The 17,027-nt window shown below is 35.3% G+C and overlaps 1 protein-coding gene across 1 annotated transcript in view; it reads right to left on the bottom strand.

Annotated features, from left to right (window-relative positions):
* Positions 1 to 17,027, bottom strand: part of DACH2 (dachshund family transcription factor 2) — a 631,698-nt gene that overhangs the window by 201,546 nt on the left and 413,125 nt on the right. The window lies entirely within an intron of this gene.

Here is a 17,027-nt window from a genome sequence, read left to right as displayed (position 1 = left end):
CCACAAACTCTCCACAGCCATAACCTTTAGTGTGATTAATGATTAATTATAAAGCTCCAGGAGCAATAGTACACAGACTAATTTCCTAAAACAATAAAAGACAGAATTTCTCATTTGGAGCTAAATGAAACACGAACAGGTTGTTATTCATGCTGAAATCTTGATGCAGAGTCGTGGTGCAGACATTATAGAAGCTATTAAACAAAACCTCGAATCAAAGAAACTATAGGTCTTCAAAAGAGAAAATGTTGTTCTTGCCTAAGGATCCTCTAACATCGTTGTTTGCTTTTCCTTTTAAAGTCTAGTGTTATGAACTATAACTTCATATTATTTTGGCTCTATTGTTACAGAATCATCCAAGAATATCAATTTTAACCAAACAGAAGGTGATATAAGAATTCATAGAAGGAAAATTCCTGTTTACTCACATTCAAATATCTCAACTAAATACAGGCTTCCTGTCCTGCTTATTTCAGGATATGTCAATAGATTTGAAAATTACCTTGGGTCATGGAGCACGTGCTCTGTGCCTGCCCTTGTTGGTTATCTGAAGAACAAAATAGGCAATGGTTGATCCCATACCCTGGAGGAAAATGTTACATTCTGCACATTTTCCTGTTAAGTATGGAAAAGGTGATGTTTCACTCCTTATTTTGATAAAATTCATCATAAACAAAAGTTAAATGACAAGAGTCAAGCATGTAATGGGGGTTGGAATAAGAAGTTATGAGAGGGCTTCCCTGGTGGCTAGTGGTTGAGATGTCCGCCTGCCGATGCAGGGGACACGGGTTCGTGTCCCGGTCCAGGAAGATCCCACATGCTGTGGAGCAGCTAGGCCCGTGAGCCATGGCCGCTGAGCCTGCGCATCCAGAGCCTGTGCTCCGCAATGAGAGAGGCCACAGCAGTGAGAGGCACGTGTACCGCAAAAAAAAAAAAAAAAAAAAAAAAAGAAAAGTTATGAGAAATGTGCAAACTAAAATATAATTATTTTTTAAATGACAAAATTGTAAACATATTAACACCAATACAAAATTTTCATTGACTATTTGATATATTTTTACAGCTGTCATACTTTATTTTCAGGGATTTAGCAACTAGTAACAAGGATGAAATTGAATGGCAATTGTGCCACAATATGGTGTTTAAAATAGAGCATGTTCCTTCTGAAATGAAAAGAATTCTCCTCCTTTCTTGAGTTTTCTGATTATATAGATGGTTGTGAAAATGGCTTATGGGAGCTAAACATCTTCCTCTAAGGTAAAATGCTCACACGGCCACAGATAGATGGGATTAAGAGAGATTCTTCATTTCTATTTACAATTTTGCCTTATAAAAACAAATGTTGCCCATGAGGGAAAGATTAAAACAGTCACTCAGATTGATTTAAGAGCTGAGATATAAATCATTGAGCTATAATTTTTAAAATGATAGAAAATTCTAAATCATTTTTCATCATTTGGAATATTTGTGGGTTTAGCATATTTTAAGGCTTAATTAATTGGACCCAGTTTCAGAACTATAAACACTTCTGTTCTATACCACACTTAATTTATGAGAAAGAAGATAATACAAAGAAAGAAAACTTGTCAGAAATAGAGTCAAAATAGTAATGCCCACAGTAGATCCTGAGGTCAGGTCAAGTCTGACCTTACGGCTGACCATGTAAATAGAACTTTGGTCAGTCTAAATTTGGGACAGTCTCCTTTATCAGCTGCATCTCCATCTCCAGGCTTATTGATTGATTAAGACTCAATATAAAGGAAGTAAGTTTTATTATATACCTTAGACTATACTGGAAAATCAGTTCAAATATCAGAAGCATAATGTTATAGCAAAAAGATCACTGCCAGCTTTCATTACCTATCTGTGTGACCACAGATAAGCCAATTTCTCATCCTCCAAGCATCATCTGTAGTATGAGGGGACTGTACTTTATTTCAAGTCACTTAGATCTCTAAAATTTAATTTGAGAAATACTTGCCAATAAAAATGTAAACAACAGGTGCTTTATAGTTAACCTAAGAATGCAATTAATTAAAACTTTCTGGTTATCAAACATAATATTTCCTCAAGCAAAAAGTCAACTCTTACCCAACTCTTAGAGATAAGCCAAGGCTCTGAGAACCACTATTTGAAAATGACTGCCCTGGGGAATCACTCATATGGTCTCCTTAACACATAATTTAAATCTATCCATTTTTCTCATTTTCAATTTGACACCCTTCAAAGAAGAGTTCAAATGTCACATCCTAAGCTTGAATTCCTTCCTGATTCTCTTATTCAGAAGAATTTTCTTCTTTCTCTATATTCTCACAGTTCTTTGTTCCTCTCATTGCTTTTATCACATATCTTCTCAGAGTATGGTCACTTATTCATTGATTCACTTTAATGTTTCTTCTCCTAGATCATAAACATTTGAAAGTCAGTAATTTTTGTCTTTTCTCCTCACTGTGTCAATGTATTGCTTTTTTTCATTGTTGGAATATTGTACATTGTGGATGAAAATTGAATTTAGTTAAAAAACTATTCAAGAATTACTATAATCCCTTATGGAGTGGCAATTAAGGGTCACTAGCTACATGACTTATTTCATTCACATACTGGACATTTAGGAATGTCTATCATTTGCTAGTCACTTCAACCATACCATTGGAATTCATAATCACATTAGATCATAATTTAAGGCTCAGATTCTAGGTGAATATACAAATTATATAAAACATTCAATATGTTTTTTTCCTCATATGATACCTCACAATTTAATTGAATATTATAACTGCATTAACTGATTTTTCTTTGCCTGATTGGATCTAGTACCTATCTTGTAAATAGAGCCTTTGTGTTTCTCCAGTTTTTTTTTTTTTTTTGGTTTGAATATCTGATTTCCCATTAATGCTTGAACCAAAACATTCAGAAAGACCATGTCCATTAACAGTAATCAGACTTAAATGCTGTTAACTGATGTCTTCCTTTTCACTGTCTACCTGCTTCTTTCCTTTCTTGGAATACACTAAAATAAATCAAAGGTTATAACCTTGGAAATTTTTCAAAAAGAGAAATCAAGCCCAGTCTTTTACCTCAAACAAGTTAAAGAATACAACCAGTTTAAATCCTATAATAGGATACCCAAGGGGCATCAAAGATATACTAGTACATGGATTATCAAAAATTTTCATATCTAACATTCTTGATATGAATTTCCATTTGTAAATGATCACTTTGAAACTGTAGCTTATTATTTTCCAGTGAACACAGATTTCATTTATCCAAACTTTCTTCCATTTAATGAAGTATAATTGACAAATAAAAATTGTATATATTTAAGATATACACCTGATTTGATATACATATACATTGTGAAATAATCACTATAATCAAGTAAATTAACATATCCATCACCGTGTATAGTTAGGATTTTATTTATTTTTTTCACTTTTTGTGGTGAGAATACCGAGCAAATTTCAAGTATACAATTTAGAATTGTTAACTGTAGTCACATAGCTGTACATTAGATCTCCAAAATTTTATCTTGTAAAACTGAAACTGTGTACACCTTGACCAAGATCTCCCCATTTCCCCCACCCCCAGCCCCTAGTAACCATCACTCTACTCTCTTCTTCCATGAGTTAGACTACTTTATAATCCAACATATGAATGAGATCATGTAGTATTTGTCTTTCTGCATCTGGCTTCTTCCACTCAGCGTGTCTTACAGGTTCATCCATGCTTTTGCAAATGGAGGGATTTGTGGTTTTTTTTAAAGGCTGAATAATATTTCATTTTGTATATATATACAAAATTCTTTATCCATTCATCTTTGGAGAGACATTTTAGTTGTTTCCATATCTTGGCTATTGCAAATAATGCTGCAATGAATATGGGAGTGCAGACATCATTTTGAGATCCTGATTTCATTGCCTTTAAAAATATACCCAGAAATGGGATTGCTAGATTATAAACAAGTTCTATTTTTAATTTTTTTGAAAAACCTCCATGCTATTTTCTATAATGGTTGTACAATTTACATTCCAACCAGCAGTGTACAAGGGTTCTCTTCTTTCCACATTCTTTCCAATACATATTATCTTTTTGTCTTTCTGATAGTAGCAATTCTAACAGGTGTGAGGTAATATTTCATGGTTTTGTTTTGCATTTCCATAATGATTACTGAAGTAGAGCATAATTTTAAATACCTGTTGGTCATTTGTATTTCTTTATTAGAGAAGTGCTTATTCACATCCATTGCCCATTATGGGGGAGGGGGTGTTATGGCTATTGAATTGTTTGAGGTCCTTATATATTTTGGATTTCAGCCCCCTCATCAGATATACAGTTTGAAAATATTTTCTCCCACTTCATAGATTGGCTTTTCACTCTTTTGACTGCTTCTTTTGCTGTGCAGAAGCTTTTTAGGTTTATGAAATCCCATTTGTCTATTTTTGCTTTTGTTGCTTTTGTTCTTGGTGTCATACTCAAAAAATCATCTCCCAAATCAGCATCACAAAGCACTTTTTCCTATGTTTTCTTCTAGTAGTTTTACTTTTAAAGGTCTTACATTTCAGAGTTTATTCATCTGAAGTTAATTTTTGTATATGGTGCAAGATAAGGATTCAATTTTATTAATTTCATGTGGATATCTTCTCCCAACACCATCTATTAAAGACACTATTCATTCCCCATTTGTGTGTTCTTGGCATCTGTGTCACAGATCAGTTGACTATAAATGCATAGATTTATTTCTGGTCTTTCCATTCTTTTCCTTGGTATATGTGTGTGTTTTATGCCATTACTCTGCTGTTTTGATAATTATAGCTTGGCAGTATATTCTGAAATCAGGCAGTGTGGTATCTCCAGATTTCTTCTTCTTTCCCAAGACCACTTTGGCTATTCAGGGTATTTTGTGGTACCATAAAAATTTTAGGATTGTTTGTTCTATGTCCATGAAAAATGACATTGGAATTTTCATAAGGATTGCAGTTGAATTTGCTGATCACACTGAACATTTAAACAATACTAATTCTTCTAATCCATGAACATGGGGTATTTTCCCACTTATATGTGTCTTTAATTTCTTTCACTGTATTGTAATTTTAAGTGTAGAAGTCTTTTACCCTAATCAATAAGTTTATTCCTAAGTATTAAATTTTTTTTGGCCGCACCGCGTGGCATGAGGGATCTTAGTTCCCTGACCAGGGATTGAACCTGTGCCCCCTGCAGTGGAACCTCAGAGTCTTAACCACTTGACCGCCAGGGAAGTCCTTATTCTTTTTGTTGCTATTGTAAATGATTGTTTCTTTAATTTATTTTTGGATATTTTATTGTGTGTGTATAGAAACACAGCTAATTTTTGTATATCAATTTTTTTCCTTTTTATACTGAATTATAGTTGATTTACAATATTATATTGGTTTCAGACATACAGCTTAGTGATTCAATATTTTCATAGATTATACTTCATTTAAAGTAATTATAAAATACTGACTATATTCCATGCTGTACATTACACACATTGTATCTTATCTATTTTATATATAGTAATTTGTATCTCTTAATCCTATAACCCTATCTTGCCCCTGTCCTTTTCCCATTCCCCACTGGTAACCACTAGTTTGTTCTCTATATCTGTGAGTCTCTTTCTTTTTTGTTATATTCACTAGTTTTCTGTATTTTTTAGATTCCACATGTAAGTGATATCATACAGTATTTTTCTTTCTCTGACTTATTTCACTAAGCATAATATTTTCTAGGCCCAAGCATGTTGTTGCATATGACAGAATTTCATTTTTTTTTAAAAGGCTGAGTAATATTCCTTGTATATGTATCCCACATCTTCTTTATCCATTTATCTGTTGATGGACACCTGGGTTGCTTCCATATACTGGTTATTGTAAATGATGCTAGTATGAACATTAGGGTGCATGTATCTTTTTGAATGAGTGTTTTTGTTATCTTCAGATATATACCCAGGAGTGGAATTGCTGGATCATATGGTAGATTTTTTTTTTAGTTTACTCACAATTTACATTCCCACCAACAGTGTTCAAGGGTTCCATTTTCTCTGCATCCCCACCAACATTTGTTACTTGTGTTCTTTTTCATGATAGCCATTCTAACAGATGTGAGGTAATATCTCACTGTAGGGTTTTTTTTTTTTTTTTCCAGTACGCAGGCCTCTCACTGTTGTGGCCTCTCCCATTGCGGAGCACAGGCTCTGGACGCGCAGTCTCAGCGGCCATGGCTCACGGGCCTAGCCGCTCTGCAGCATGTGGGATCTTCCCAGACTGGGGCACGAACCCATGTCCCCTGCATCGGCAGGCGAACTCTCAACCACTGCGCCACCAGGGAAGCCCTCACTGTAGTTTTGATTTGCATTTCTCTGACAGTTAGTGATGTTGAGCATCTTTTAATGTGCCTGATGGCCATTTGCATGTCTTCTTTGGAAAAATATCTATTCAGGTCTTCTGCTCATTTTTTGATTGGGTTGGATTTTGTTGTTGTTGTTGTTATTGACTTATATGAGCTGTTTATATATATTGGATATTAACCCCATATTAATCATAACATTTGCAGATATTTTCACCCATTCAGTAGGTCGTCTTTTCATTTTGTCAGTTGTTTCCTTTTCAGTGCAGAGGTTTTTAGGTTTAAGTCACATTTGTTTATTTTTGCTTTCATTTCTTTTGCCTAAGGAAACAGATTCAAAATAATATTCCTATAATTTATTTCAAAGTGTGTTTTGACTATGTTATTTTCTAGTTTTATGGTTTCAGGTCTTACATTTTGATCTTTAATAAATTGTTCTTTTTTTATATAGTGTGAGGAAATGTTCTGATCTCATACCTTTACAAGTAGCTCTCCAGTTTTCTCAGCACCATTTACTGAAGAGATATTCCTTTCTCCATTGTACATTTTTGCCTCCTCTGTCATAGATTAATTGACTATAGGTGTGTGGATTTATTTCTGAGCTCTCTATTCTATCCCATTGATCTATGTGTCTGTTTTTGGTGCCAGAACCATGCTGTTTGTATTACTGTAGCTGTGTAGTATTGTCTGAAGTCAGAGAATGTGATATCTCCAGCTTTGTTATTTTTCTCAAGATTGCTTTTAGGAGTCTTTTGTTGTTCCATATAAATTTTAAGATTAGTTGTTCTAGTTCTGTGAAAAATGTCATGGGTATTTTGATAGGGGTTGCATCAAATCTGTAGATTGCTTTGGGTAGTATGAGCATTTTAACAATATTAATTCTTCTAATACAAGAGAATAAGCTATCCTTCTATTTCTTTGTAGCATTTTCAAATTTCTTCATCAATGTACTATAGTTTTCAGAGTATAGGTCTTTCACCTCTTTGGTCAAGTTTATTCCTGGGTATTTTATTCATTTGGTTTGGTTTTGTTTTGTTTTGCAGTATGCGGGCCTCTCACTGTTGTGGCCTCTCCCGTTGTGGAGCACAGGCTCTGGACATGCAGGCTCCAGACGCGCAGGCTCAGCGGCCATGGCTCACGGGCCCAGCCACTCCGCGGCATGTGGGATCTTCATGGACTGGGTCACGAACCCATGTTCCCTGAATCGGCAGGCGGACTCTCAACAACTTTGTCACCAGGGAAGCCCTATTCGTTTTTGATGCAATTTTAAACTGGATTGTTTTCTTGCTTTCTCTTTCTGATAGTTCATTATTAGTGCATAGAAAAGTAACAATTTTCTGTATATTATGTATCCTGCAACTATAATGAATTCAATTATTATTTCTACTAGCTTTTTGGTATAGACTTTAGGGTATTCTGTGTAAAGAATCATGTCATCTGCAAATAGTGACAGTTTTACTTCCATCCTTCTAATTTGGATGAATTTTATTTCTCTTTTTTTTGCCTGATTGCTGTGGCTAGGACTTATACTACTATGTTAAATAGAAGTGGTGATAGTGGTCATCCTCCTATTTTTCCTGATTTTAGATGAAAAGCTTTCAGCTTTTCACAATTAAATATGATGTTAGCTATGAGTTTTTCATTAATGGCCTTTAATATGTTGAGATATGTCCCCTCTATACCAACTTTATTGAGAGTTTTAATCATGAATGGATGTTGAATATTGCTAAATGCTTTTCTGCATCTGATGAGATGATCATATGACTTTTAGCCTTCGTTTTGTTAATGTGGTGTATAACATTGATTGATCTGTGGATATTGTACCATGCTTGCATCTCTGGAATAAATTCCATTTTATCACAGTGTATGATGCTTTTAATATATGGTGGAATTCAGTTTTCTAGTATATTGTTAAGAGTTTTTGCATCTACAGTAGTCTGAAATATTGGTCTATAATTCTTTCTCTCTTTTTTTTTTATAGTGTCTATTTCTGATTTGGTATCAGGGTAATGGTGGTCTCATAGAATGAATTTAGGAGTGTTCCCTTCTCTTCATTTTTTGGAATAGTTTGAGGATAGGTATTAACCCTTCTTTATATGATCTGTAGAATTCCCCTGTGAATCTGTCCAGTCTTGGACTTTTGTATGTTAGCAGTTTTTTAATTATGGATTCAATTTCAGTACTAGTAATTGTCTGCTTAGATTTTCAATTTCTTCCTCATTCAAGCTTGGAAGTTTGTATGTTTCTAGGAATTTATTGTTTCTTCTAAATTGTCCAGTTTGTTGGCATGTAATTTCTCATAGTATCATCTTCTGATTGTCTGTATCTCTGTGCTATTTCTCCTCCTTCATGTCCTATTTTGTTTATTAGTGTTCTCTCAATTTTTTTTCTTAATGAGTCTAAACACTTACCAATTTTATCATTTCAAAAAACTTCCCCTTTTCTGTTGTTTCCTTGGACTCTATTTTATTTATTTCCTCTGTGATCTTTATTATTTCCTTTCTTCTGTTGAATTTGGGCTTTGTTTTTCTTTTTCTAATGCCTTTAGGTGGTAGTTTAGCTTGTTTTTTTTTGAGCTTTTTTTTTCCTTAAGTAGGCCTATATTGCTATAAGCTTCCCTCTTACAACTGCTTTTGTACACCCCATAGATTTCAAAAAGCTATGCTTTCATTTTCATTTGTCTCAAGGTATATTCTGATTTCCTCTTTGATTTATTCATTAGCACATTGTTTTTTTCAGTAGCATATTGTTTAGACTCCACTTGTCTGTGTTTTTCCCATTTTTCTCCCTCTAATTGATTTATATTTCATACTGTTGTTGTCAAAAAAGATGCTTGATATAATTTCTATGCTCTTACATTTGTTGAGACTTGTTTTGTGACCTATCATGTGATCTATTCTGGAGAATGTTTAATGTGCTCTTTAAAATAATATGTATACTGCTGGTTTTGGATGGAATGTCCCAAAGAAATCTATTAAGTCCAACTGATCAAATGTTTCATTTAAGGTCACTGTTGACTTACTGATTTTCTGTCAGGATGATTTGTCCACTGATACCAGTGGGGTGTTAAAGTCCCTGACTATTATTGTGTTATTGTCAATTTCTCCCTTTATTTCTGTTAATATTTCCTTTGTATATTTAGGTGCTCCTATATTAGGTACATATATGTTTATGAATGTTATATCCTCTTCTTGTATTGATATATGTATCATTACTAATGCAATTCTTTGTCTTTTGCTATAGACTATGTTTTAAAGTTTACTTTGTCTGATATGCATATTGCTACCCCAGCTTTCTTTTCATTTCCATTGGCATGGAATATCTTTTTCCACCCCCTCACTTTCAGTTTGTGCATGTCTTTACCTCTGAAATGAGTCTGTTTTAGGCAGCATATAGATGGATCTTGTTTTGTTTATCCAATCAGCCACCCTGTGTCTTTTGATTGGAGCAATTAGTCCATTGACATATAAAGTGACTACTGATAGGCATGTAGTTATTGCCATTTTTTAAATTTGTTTTCTGGTCATTTTTGTAGTTCTTCTCTGTTCTTTTCTTCTTCTTTTAGTCTCTTCCTTTGTAGTTTGATGATTTCCTTTAGTGTGATGCTTGTGTTCCTTTCTCTGTAGTTTTTGTGTATCTATTGTAGGCTTTTGATTTGTGGTTACCACGGAGGTCATATACATTGACCTCTAACTATATTTACTTGTTTAATCTGATATTTCTGTTCAAACACATTCTAGAAGAGCTATATTTTTTGCTCCCCCATCCACTTTTGTGTTTTTGATGTCATATTTTACATATTCATGCCTATCCCTTAACTGTTAATCAATTTTACAATTTTTGTCTTTTAACCTTTGCACTAGCTTATTTAAGTTGTTGATTCACAGCCTTCACTATATATTTGCCTTGACCTGTGGGATTTTTCCTTTCCTATAATTTCTTGTTTCATACTGTAGCCCTTACGTTTTCTCCTAAAGAAGACCATTTAATACTTCTTATAAGGTTGGTTTAGTATTGATTAGCTCTTTAATTTTTGGTTGTTGGAGGAGTTCTTTAGGTTTCCTTCAATTCTGAATGATAACCTTCCTGGATAGAGTGTCCTAGGTTGAATTTTTTTCCTTTTCAGCACTTTAACTATATCATGTCACTCCCTTTTGGCCTGCAAAGTTTCTGCTGAAAAATCAGTTGATAGACTTATAGGAGTTCCCTTGTATGTGACTCTGTTTTTCTCTTGCTGACTTTACTATTCTCTCTTTATCAATTTCTGCCATTTTAATTATGATATGTCTTGCTGTGGGTCTCTTTGGGGTCATCTTGTTTGAGAACTCTGAGCTTCCCATAGCTGGATATCTGTTTCCTTCTTCAGATGTGGGAAATTTTCAGCCATAATTTAATGAAATATATTTCCAACCCCTTTCACTCTCTCTTTTCCTTCTGGAACCCCTATAATGTGAATATTAGTACTCTTGATGTTGCCCCAAAGGTCCCTTAAACAATCCTTATATTTTAAAATTTGTTTTTCTTTTTGCCCTCCTGATTGGGTGATTTCTGTTATTCTATCTTCCAGATCACTTATGTCTTCTTCTGTATCACCTAATCTGTTATTACTTCTTTCTAGTGTATTTTTTATTTCAGTTATTGTATTCTTCAGCTCTGACTGGTTATTTTTTAATATTTTCTAGTTCTTTGTTAAAATTCTCACTGTGTTCATCTATTCTTTTCTCAAGTTCAGTTAGTATTCTTATTACTGTTGCTTTGAACTATTTATCAGGTAAATTATCTCTGTTTCATTAGAGTTTTTCAGGTTTTTTTTCTTTTTCTTTCATTTGAAACATATTTCTATGTCTTATTTTGTTTAACTTTCTGTGTCTCTATGAAATTATGTGAAACAGTACCTATCCTGATCTTGAAGGCATGTCCTTGTGTGGGAGCACCCCTATGCAGTCTGTGTGTGCCCTGTGGCTTTGGTCAGAGAGCTGGATCTGAAGTGAGCACAGGCTTTGTCTTCCCCTTGGATGTCCAGCCACCACCTTGGTTGGTAAGACTGGATTTGGAGAGGCTAGAGCCAGAGCCAGGTGTGAGCCAGGGCTTCTCCTAGGCTCAGTGGCCATTACCACTTTAAGGGCTGGGGCTGGGGCAGGGACCAAGGGGCCTGTAGCATGAGCCCTGAGGTAGAATTTTTTGTCTCCAGGTTTTGTTGTTAGTCTCTTTCTAGATTGGGGTGATGACTGGGGCCTGAGGGCTTGGTGCTGCACTTCTGTGCTGGCTTAACTTTTTCCTCACCATGTGCACGTTAGATAGAGACTGGGTTGGAATCAGAGGTTTTGGTGCCACATTACTGAGATGGTTTCAGTCCACTGGGAATGGCGGTCTCCACCCTGGAACCAATTTTGTTCCCCACAAAAGGGGCAAGGACACACTTGCTAGCAATGGCTGCTTCCACCCTTGTCAGAGACAGGGCCAGTGTCCAAGCCAGCGTCATTCCTTCCAAGTGTGCACTCTCTCATTAGTAATGGCAAGAGAGACTGGAGTAAGAGCCTGGTGCAGGCTCGGGCATACTGGGGTTGTCCTGCAAGCCAGCCAGAGCCCCAGGCACTTTTCAATCTGTTGTCATCACACTGTGACCAGGAGTAAGCAAGCTTGTGCATGGGCTCTTCAAGAGCAGTCTTGGTTTCTTATAGATCTCCAGTAAGCCTCACTGGTTTTCAAACAAGCTAAGGGAGCTCATCTTCCTTTGTCAGACCCCATGGCTGCAGTGCCTAATATGTGGCTCATACCCTTCACTCCCCAGAGAGGATCCCAGAGCCCATGATGTCCTCCTCCTTTTCTGGGTCCCCAGCTAGGGATGTGGGACCCAACCAGATCACTTCTCCTCCCTTCCTGCCAGACTCTGCATGGATCTCTCTTTACAGCCCTGGTTGCAGAAAAGCCATTCTGCCAACCTCCAGCTCATATTCAGAAAGAGCTGCTCCCCATGTAGTTGTATTTTTGATGTGCTCGTGAGGGCAAGTGAGTTCAGTGTCCTCCTACTCTGCCATCTTAACATATTGTATACTGATTTTGTATACTGCATCTTTACTGAATTCATTTTTTAGTTCTAATTGTTTTATTGTCGTTGTTGAGTTTTCTACATATATGATCAGGCCATCTGCAAATAGAAATAACTTTACTTCTTCCTTTCAGATTTGGGTGCTTTTTATTCTTTTTACTTACCTAATTGCTCTAGCTAGGACTTCCAGTAATATGTTGAGCAGATGTTGAGAGTGGGCATCCTTGTTTTGTACCAGAAAGGTACAAAGGGAAAGCTTTATGTTTTTCTCCATTGATTATGATGTTAGCTGTGGGCTTTTCATATATGGTCTATAAGCTATGAGTTAATTTTCTTTTACACCTTTTCGTTGAGTTTTAATCATAAATGTATGTTGAACGTTGTCAAGTGCTTTTTCTTTGCCTATTAAGATAATCGTGTGGTTTTATTCTTTCATTTAATTATTTTGTATCACACTGATTATTTGCATATGTTAAACCAACATTGCATCCCAGGGATAAATCCCTCTTGGTCATGGTGTATGATCCTTTTAATGTGCTGTTAAAATTGGTTTGCTAGTATTTTATTGAGAATTTATGCCTCTTTACTCATCAGTAATATTGACCCTTAATTTTTTTCTTGTAGCATCTTTATCTGGAATTATTATCAGTGTAATGCTGGGCTTGTAAAATGAGTTTGGGAGTACTCCCTCCTATTCAATTTTTGGAAGAGTTTGAAAAAGATTGGAGTTAACTTATTAGACATTGGTAAAATTCAACAGAGAAACTATCTGGAGCTGGGTTGTTGTTGTTGGTGCTGGTGGCTTTTTTGTTTCTTGTTTTCGTTTTTTTGGTTGGGAGGTTTTTGATTACTGATTCAACTTTGTTAATAGTAATTGATTTATCCATGTTTCTATTTCTTCTTGATTGAGTTTTGGTAGGTTGTATATTTCTAGGAATTTATCAGCTTCCTCTAGGTTATCCAGTCTGTTCATGTATAATTGTGCTTATTAGTCCTGTGTGATCCTTTATATTACTGAGGTACCATTTAAATGCCTGCTCTTTTATTCCTGATTTTATTTATCTAAGTCTTCTCTCTTTTATCTTTGTCTAATTAAGGTTTTGTTGATTTTATCTTTTCAAAAAAAACCAACCTTAGTTGTGTCGATTTTTTTTCTATTGCTTTCTAATCCTCCACTTGATTTTTTATTTATTTATTTATTATTTCCTTCTGCTAACGTTGTTTTTTTTTTTTTTTTTTTTTTTTGCAGTATGCAGGCCTCTCACTGTCGTGGCCTCTCCCGTTGTGGAGCACAGGCTCCGGACACGCAGGCTCAGTAGCCATGGCTCACAGGCCCAGCCGCTCTGCGGCATGTGGGATCCTCCCGGACTGGGGCACGAACCCGTGTCCCCTGCATCAGCAGGCAGACTCTCAACCACTGTGCCACCAGGGAAGCCCCCTTCTGCTAACTTTTGACTTGGTTTGTTCTTTTTCTAGTTCCTTGAGGTGTAAAATTAGATTGTTTATTTGATACTTTGTATTTTTAAAATATAAACTTCCCTCTTAGTACTACTTTTGCTGCATTCCATAGTTTCAGTATGTTTTATTTTCATTTTTATTTCTCTCCAGATACTTTTTAAATGTTCTTTTGATTTCCTCTCTTGATTTTCCTCAATGGTTGCTCAAGAGAGTATTGCTTATTTTCCACATATTTATAAATTTTTCCATTTTCTTGCTGTCATTGATTTCTAGTTTTATTTCACTGTGGTTGGAAAAGATACTTGGTATAATTTTAATCTTCATAAATTTGTCAAGACTTGGTTTGTGACCTAACATGAGATATATCCAGAAAAATGTTATATGTGTGCTTGAAAAGAATGTGTATTCTTCTGCTGTTAGGTAGAAATTTCTGTAAGTTTCTGTTATGTCCATTTGGTTTATAGTGTTGTTCAAGTAAGATTTTTCTTTATTGCTTGTCTGTCTGGATGTTGTGTCCATTATTGTAAGTGGGATATTGAATTCCCCTACTATTATTGTATTGCTGTCAATTTCTGCCTTCAGATCTGTCAATGTTTTCTTTATACATTTAAGTGTTCTGCTACTGGGTACACATATATTTATAAACGTTATATCTTCCTATTGAATTGACCCTTTTATTATTATATAATGACCTTCATTTCTAAAAATAGTTTAAGACTTAAAGTCCATTTTTTCTGATATAACTATAGCCACTTTCACTTTATTTTGGTTACCATTTGCATGGTATATCTTTTTCCATCACTTCACTTTCGACCAAATCATATTGCTGGATCTTATTTTTTTATCCATTCATCCATTCAGTGCAGTTTAATTGGTGAGTTTAATCCATTTACATTTAAAGTCAAGCACAGTGACTACTCTAATTCCATTTCTATAACATCAAGTATAACATACGTAGATGGAAACCTACTACTTTTTTTTTCACAAAGATGGATAACTGGAGTTAAGTCAGCTTATAGTTAACCAGGAAAATTAACCATTTACTAAGTTAGAAATTAGGTAACCAGTATAGCTCTCAAAATATTTTTTGTTGTCTTGTTATAAAGGAACAACATAGAAGTTTTATAGAAAGTCTTTTTCAGAAACTGGTATACCTGAGAAAAACATGACAGAAGTTATTCCTTGAGATCCTACTAATTTTTATTGGTACAAAAAATTCTTTTTATTTGCAAGTGGCTTCCTGTAAAATGTTGGTCACTTCCGAGACACCAAAAAATGTTAAAGCCAGTATCAGTTAAGAGAGGCGTTAAGACTAGGAAATTTATCATAAGTTTATTACTGTATCCTCATCATAAAAACAACTTTATTCCAGAGGTTAAATAAAATAAAATTCCTGGGTTTCCCTGGTGGCCCAGTCGTTAAGAATCCTCATGCCAATGCAGGGGACATGGGTTCGAGCCCTGGTCCAGGAAGATCCCACCTGCTGTGGAGCAACTAAGGCCATGTGCCACAACTACTGAGTCTATGCTCTAGAGCCCATGAGCCACAACTACTGAGCCAGCGTGCCACAACTACTGAAGACCACATGCCTAGAGCCAGTGCTACACAACAAGAGAAGACACTGCAATGAGAAACCTGCACACCGCACTGAAGAGTAGCCCCCGCTCACGACAACTAGAGAAAGTCCATGCATAGCAATGAAGACACAACACAGCCAAAAATGAACATAAATTTAAAAAAATTCCTGTTACAAAACAACATTGAAGTGGAGGAAGAATGAAAAGATTAAACATTTTGGACTTAACCATATATGGGATTGAAACTTAGCTCTGCCACTTACTAGCTTTGCGATTATGGGCAAAGCCAAAACACTCTGTTCCTCTGTTTCCCAATCTGAAAAAATTGGAATATTAAAATTTCCCTTTTTTCCAAAAATTTGGTAAGAAATAAATGAGTTAACATGAGAGATAGAAGATGAAAAAATTTGGGGGATATAATGTACAACATTGTTATTAGCGTTAATGATACTCCATTAAATACTTGAAAGTTGCTAAGAGATACAATCTTAAAATTTCTCACTACACAAAAGAAATGATAATTATGACATGATAGAGGTGTTAGTTAACATGGTTGTGATAATCATATTGCAATGTATAAGTGTATCAAATCAACACTTTGTACACCTCAAACTTATACAATGTAAAACTGAGCATGTTTCCATTTATTCCCCATTGTGAGCACTGGTTGAAGACCATTCTCACTATAATTCACCACGAAAACTTCAGCTTTAAATGAGTCTATCATACTGATTTAACTCAATAATGTCCCTCTTTAATTTCTCTCTCCTTTTCCCTCCAAAATAAAGACTTACCATGCTTGAAATTCTAGAAGCTGAAAAGAAGAGAGAAAAGGCTGCTACTTATTTACCTATCACATTATATTGAATTTAACTGCAAACACAGATTGGAAGCCTGTGGTTCCTAAGACTATCCTAGGTTGCCCCTTATCATTCCCCACTAAAACTATATTTTATTTATTTATTTATCCATTCATGTATGTTGACAGTTATAATCCCACTTACTTCCAAAAGAGATCTCAAGGGTGATCTTATGATCAAGTCAAGGTACAGTTATCACAGGGTCAAGGAAAAAAAAAACAGTTACTAAGAAAGGAGGGGTCATTCCATTCCACAGGCATCTTTCTCTTTTCTCCCATTTTTCCATCTCTTTTTCTGTGTTTCTTCTTGTTCTACATCTTTAGCCCCTGCCAATAATTCCTCAGGTCTCCCAGCACTCTCACTTATCTAAGGAGGTGGTACTCCAGCTTGAAGCAAAGGTGGATTCTCAGAACTGCATTTCAGTGGCAAATTATTTAGAGAAAAATTAAGAAGGCTGAGGTGAAATTGAAGGAAGCAGCTTTTAGCAATCAAAAGGTGCAATAATTAGCACTATAAAAATTAGAATTTAACCCCACCACAAAAAAACAATGGAGATAAATCAATGTTTACTGAAATGGGATTCTGAGCCATAATAGTTTTCTAATTTCAATGTACAAGTTAGAGGTAGGGTTAAGCCTCCTTTTATACTAACTGCTGATAATCAAAGTATACATATTATTCTTTCCTCTCCCCTCAGCCCTCCTCTCTCCCTTCCCAGAA

This window comes from Phocoena phocoena, chromosome X, assembly GCF_963924675.1.
Source record: "Phocoena phocoena chromosome X, mPhoPho1.1, whole genome shotgun sequence".
NCBI classification, from domain to species: Eukaryota; Metazoa; Chordata; class Mammalia; order Artiodactyla; family Phocoenidae; genus Phocoena; species Phocoena phocoena.
This window is presented reverse-complemented; position numbering and strand designations above follow the sequence as displayed.